At 40.3% G+C, this 6,351-nt stretch overlaps 1 non-coding gene across 1 annotated transcript; it reads right to left on the reverse strand.

The window, feature by feature from the left end:
* Positions 1 to 382: 382 nt before the first annotated feature.
* Positions 383 to 484, reverse strand: LOC130850562 (U6 spliceosomal RNA). The gene has a single exon (XR_009052932.1). It is a non-coding gene; the product is annotated as a U6 spliceosomal RNA (small nuclear RNA).
* Positions 485 to 6,351: the final 5,867 nt, after the last annotated feature.

Genomic DNA, 6,351 nt, shown 5'->3' on the forward strand with positions numbered 1-6,351 from the left:
TTTATTCAAATCTCAGATAACAAGGAAGAAGACACAACCCCTGATGACCCAATGCTATTGCAATTCAAGAGTAGGAAGATAGGTCAAGAGGGAAGACAGTATCCTGCCATCAGATGCATCTTGCAAAGAAGCAGGGGTGTGGAGCACACAGAAAAGCACCTCGCCCACATAAAGCTGATGAGTGTGTGCTCAGCAGTTCAGGAGGCTCTGCAGCCAACAGCTGCCATGACACCTATGTTTATAGCTATAGCAATTGCACCATGTCAAAACGGATTATTTCACTGTCACAATTCATTAAGTGCCAGCCTTGTTATGAAAAAAATGTAAGCTTGGACTTTTTTTTTCACCTTTGTTGAGGTGTAATATTTATCTTGCATAACTCAAAAATAAAAAACACTTCACAAATTTATGTGTCATCCTTGGCAGAGGCTATGCTAATCTTCTCCGTATGGTTCCAATTTCAGTATATTTGCTGTGGAAACAAGCACTGGGCTTGCTTGGATTTTTATTTGGGGTGTTTGTATTTTTTAAATTATTATTTAGATATTATTTAGATCTGAAAAATTGCCAAATCCCAAATTTACACACACACACACACACACACACAGAAAAACAAACAAACAAAAAACACAAACAAAAATATAACAGTGGCTATCTTTACATAATGTCTAGTTTTTTATCTTATTTTGATTATTAATATTGCCTGAAGTTTCTGCAATGAGAATTTATTTACTATTTATAGGTTAAGAACAAACATAAAATTTCTTTTTCCTCTAAAAAATATGATTATCCCATATTGAGTGGTTTTTTCTTCTTTTTATTTTAATGTAATTTTTCAAATGTTTACAATAGATACATATATGATAAGAAAAAAGTAGTAATTATTTTATTTCTAAAAGATCTTGGTGATGAAATTGTTTATGTTTTTAGCCTGAGTGCTGGGAGCATAAAGAGATGGGATTTAGGAGACAAGCACAATAAAAAGGCTTAAATACACTGTTAAAAATGATAAGTCAACAAAGGCAGAAGTATTATCTTTCCAGTGTAGAAGGATGTTCTGGAGCCAGCTGGGTAAGACTTGGGCAAATTCACCACTTCTATTAAAGTGAGCTGCTAGACCAAGTCCTATCCTCCATCTGGCCAGAAAGATAAGACAGTTAGAAAGGATTTGAAACAGAGATAACAAGCCCAATTTATTCACAGTATCAAGCAGTGTTCCATGAACTGTCTGATCACTCATATAAAGTTAATTTGAGTTAGAAATTAAGGTAAAGGGCCCAGATAACTAAGGAAATTTGCAGGCCCTACACAACCAGAACATGCAAATCACTTCATCTCCTGGACCAAATAGTTTATTCATTAGTAAAATCAATATCTCTATGGTCTTTCTCAATTCTAATGGTCTATGATGCATACTGTTTCATAATAAATGAATTTACATATGGGTAGGAAATTCCTGTCCCCTAATTTCATTCTGGGAAATAGTTGACCAAGGTGAAATTGATCTTGGAGAGGCAGCAGTGAGTGGTGGCATGAAGTGAGATCTTAGATCCCTGCCCAGAAATTGAACCTGGGTAGCCTGGATAAAAATAAGGAATCCTAAGTGCTGGACCAACAAAGGCTAGAGGCTAGAAGCAAATTTTCTGTGGCTCTTGCCTCCTGTGAAAAGTGCTTTTCTCAAGGAATCAAAAACTGTAAAAAACAAGTACAAAGGTTATTATTAAAGACACAGTACAACAACAAGTGGGAGAGCACACAGAGAAACAGTTTGTTTAGTTAAGACAGAAGCGAGGCAGGGATGCACACCTGGAGAGAAAGGGTGTGGGCATCCTCTCTAATGAGGAGGAGAGCAGTAAAGAGGCAGTTAAGTCATTTATTTAGGGAAGTTCTTCTGGGTCTTTGTTTACCTTTGGCCAATTATCTGGTTCCTTTTTCCACACCTGACCTGCCCTAGGACCCTCCCCAACATGAGTGCGCAGCTTTTCCCATACGAAACTGGTCCCTGGTGCCAAAAAGTTGGGGACCACTGTCTTAAAGTGTCCTCAGGAGACAAAGCCTGGTTATTTACTCTGTTTCTGTTGTTACTTCTATTTCAGAGAGCAAACAGGAGGCTGGTTGTAAATATCTAACTGGAGTCCACCTATCTTCTGTCTCAGGAAATGCTAACAGGAGGCTAGTTGTAAGTGTCCGGCCTAAGAAGGAGGCCAGTTATAAATGCCTAGCCTGGAGCCCATCTATCTCCTGTCTCAAAATTAATAGAGAAAAAAATTGTTGATGACTAGTTATCATATAGACATAGTAAAAGAGCTATCAGAATGCAATTTTAGCTGTGGTTCTTAAAGGAAAAATTCTTAATGTCCACCTAAAATACTGCACAATGTTCTTTATGAGGGAAAACCCTAAAGTAGGCACCATACAGCTAAGGCAACAACACTTACAAATCCCTTTATTTTTGTTGTGAAGTGCCAAGCCAATAGCATGATGTTGATGAAATCTTCAAACTTTGCCCCTCGATGCCATCATGACAACATGCAAACATTTTAACAATGTGCACGTTAATAGCTGTGGTTACCTGCATAATTTCTCTAGGAGTTTGCCTACTAATCTTACCACTCACTTAAGCAGTTGTGAAACTGTTGATGTATGTAGTTATTTTTTAAAAGCCCCAAGAGAATAACTATAAGGGTAGGTGGATGCATATAATTTGGGATTTTGACTCAGAAATTCCTATCTAGAAACTCCCTGACAATGAAACTTTGTCAGAGAGATAAACGGTCATATATACACAGGAGAGACCACAATGCCTGCAGAAGAAAGGGTGTAATTACCCCCAAAAAGAAGCAGGTGGTGCTTTGGCTGCAAAGCCCTGGGGCAAATGATGTTTTTCTACAGCTTTCTTTCCTTTGCTTGTAGCCTTCTAAATGTTGCACAGACTCATCCAAAGTAAAGTCTGAAATTTTGAAAATTCCTGGGAATGAAATTGAGAAATTAACTGTTTCTCATTTTCAAAAAGCAGAGAATCTTTTTTTATAGAGAAAAGACAGTCATTTTTCAGTGGATTAACAAATCCTTTCATTCTTATCTGGAAAAATGCCTCTTGATCCTTCATATTCTTTTAGCTAAACTAGTCAGTTTGTAGGAGGGAAGAGTTAAATCGGACTCCATGTTCAGTCTGTTTCTTTGACTTTAACCTTTGCTTTTTGTAGCTTTTTTTATTATAATCATACATGATGGCTTGCCTCAGGGAACCATGCCCTTCTGCCTGAATGTTAAAACTAAAGAGCCTCTGTTCAGCTCACAGGCAGGCAATCTGCCCTGACCACCTGTGAATGGCTGCAAGAAAGAAGTTAACACATCCCCTCACCGAGGCTGGTCATTCCCAGAGATGTTTTGCAAGACTGATGGCCGTTTTACTTCCCCACCATCTCTCCCTCTCTATTCTACCTTTTTATTTTACTTCCTCATAGCCTCTCCCTCTCTGATTCTACAAAAGAAACTGGCATCCAGACCCTGATAAGGTGGTTTTTCAGAGACACTAGTCTGCCATCTTCTCAATCTGCCAGCTTTCCGAATGAAGTTGTACTCCTTGCCTCAACACCTCATCTCCGATTCATTGGCCTTTTGTATGGTTAGCAGCGCAAGCTTGGACTCGGTAAGAAATTGAACGCTGATGTGTGATTTAGACATATTTTCTCCTGCCATTGGAGCTAATGCTATTGACTCATTTTGTTGCCAAAGGTAAGTTCATATGCCCGATGCACAGGAAGGCCAAATAAACCCAAACATCAGAGTTTGGAGGAGAGAAAGGACCATGTAAGGACAACAGGCGGCTGGTGCTCAAAAGACCTGAACTCTCCTATGGTTTGGGGGGAGTTTTTATAGGCAAAATTTCAGGGGAGGGCTGCAGGGTGTATGACTTTCTTCTCCCTGGTTGGTGGTGTGGTAACTGGGCAGTGTTCCCACAATCTCAATCATGAGCCTTCTGGTTCCAACCAGTCTGGAGTCTCAATATGTGGTTACCATCCTCCACCAAGGAGGGGTTCCTTAGTTCCTGTAGAGGAACTCAAAGGTGTATTGTTAGGTATATTCCTTATGGGGGGAACTAGGATTCTGCTTTCTTGCTGCACTATTGTTTCTTGACTGATTTTCCTTTGTTTCTGCATTTTTTCATTTCCCTAATCACAAACTGTTTGAATCTCCCCTTTGGGACTCAGGGAAGGTATAGGAGGCTGAGGCCTTTTTCCTGCAAACAAGAAATGGGGTGGGGGGCCCGTGTGCTTAAGAACACAACAGAGCTTGTGTACCTAGGAGGGTCCCACAAGGCCCTGCTTGTTTTCAGTTTCTAAGAAACCACCATGAAACCCTCAGGTGAGGAACCACTAGTTGTTATTACTAAGCTGAGAAAGTTTTAAGACTAGTAACATGGAGAGAAAATTTCTAAAGTGAGTCAATTCACTTCTTTGCTCTGAGTACGGATTTAAACTGTATAATAATTATAAATGTGATCTAAAAGGGGGGACAGATTATAAACCAAGTTGGAAGCATTAAGCTGGATATAATACAGCCGCTTTAAGTCAGATCTAGCTATTCATTTAGGACTGCAGCAGCCATCAATATATTCATTTGGGAGGAAGTCATGCTCTGAATGATGAGTTCATGCTAAAGGATTCATCCAGATCATATGCTCTAAAAACTGACACATTCTGTAAAGTTTCTCAAATATGATTTGATACACATATCTCCTCCTTGGTTTCCAAAGTCCAGCTCTTTTGAGCTTCTTCTCCACCCCGAGACTAAATTAGCCTTTTCTTTCTCCTTGCCCCCAGAGTACATCATAGATTTGGAATCAAGCAGGGCCTGTAGGGCCAATCTATAAGACTTTCTTTGTCCCCATTTCTAGTTTGTAGGAAAAAGGCCTCCGACTTGTAGACCTTCCCTTAGTTCCAAAGGGCATATTCAAACGGTTGCTAATCAGGGAAATGAGACAATGCAGAAACAAAGGAGACGCAGTCAAGAAACAGAAGTGCAGCAAGTAAGCAGAACCCTAGTTCCTTCTCAAGGAATATACCTAACATTATACCTTTGAGTTCTACTGGAACTAAGGTCCCCCCGCCCCCCCAGGTGGAGGATGGTAACTACATGCTGAGACTCCAAATCCATCGGAACAAGAAGCCTCAAGATTGAGATTCCTAGAACCCTGCCCTGTTACCTCACCATCAACCAACAAGAAGAAAGTCACATGCCCTGCAGCCCTCCCCCCAAATTTAGCCTTGATAAATGAAATATTTATAAATGGAATGGAATATTTATAGATGGAATATTTCCTGCCAGATCAATAAACAAAGGATGTCACAGTCATCAAAGATTGCAGCCCTCCAATCTGAGCCAGTGAGCCTTGGGTAAACTCAGGGCTGAAAAGAATACCTGCCATCCAGCAGCCATCAGACTGCAGCCACTCCCTGCGGTGAGCCCTGAGGAAACTCAAGATGTGAAAACACAGCATACTGGGCCCAGATAGCTGAGATACATATCAAAGGAATGATTTCAGTGAGCCCAGACTCTCACATCTTCCCATACATAGAAAAGCACTAAATTCCTTAACGTGAGATATCTGGTTTTCTAAAATTAACAATAATCTTTTGAAGTTCCTGACTACCTGCCCTTTGTTGCAAAACTCCAATACATCCTGGCTCCTCCCCTCACCTCCCCGGAGCTATTTCTCAGAGTTATCTGAAACACTGTCTCCCAGGCTGCAGTCCTCATTTTGCCCCAAATAAAACTTAACTCACAACTCTCACCGTTGTGCATTTTTTAAGCCTATATAATCTCTTCCCTGAAAATCATTAGGGAGTTCAGGTCTTTTGACCATGGGAGCCATCTGTTCTCTTTGTTTGGCCCTGCAATAAACCTTTCTCTGCTCCAAACTCCAATGTTTCCATTTGTTTGACCTCCTTATGCATTGGACACACAAACTTGGGTTTGGTAGCAGATTCTTCTGTAAAATCAGTTAATACATATAGTGTTTACTATGTGCTAGACATTGTTCTAGGTTGAGATATGTTAAATCACTTAAACTTCAAAGTAACTTTTTGAGGAAGGTTCTATTATTATCCCCACTGAGTAAATATACCTTAAGTAACTCTTCATGCACCTGTTACTGAGTCCAAGCTCATTCTGCTTGCCACACGACAGGCCAACCAACAGGAGACGAGGTGTTGAGGCAAGGAATTCGACTTTATTCAGAAAGCCAGAACACTGAGAAGACAGTGGACTGAAGTCTCCTAAAAAAACCATCTTATTGGGGGTCTGGATGCTAGTTTATTTTATAGAACCAGAGAGGGAGGGGCTGTG

The sequence above is a fragment of the Hippopotamus amphibius genome, chromosome 3 (genome assembly GCF_030028045.1).
Source record: "Hippopotamus amphibius kiboko isolate mHipAmp2 chromosome 3, mHipAmp2.hap2, whole genome shotgun sequence".
NCBI lineage: Eukaryota > Metazoa > Chordata > Mammalia > Artiodactyla > Hippopotamidae > Hippopotamus > Hippopotamus amphibius.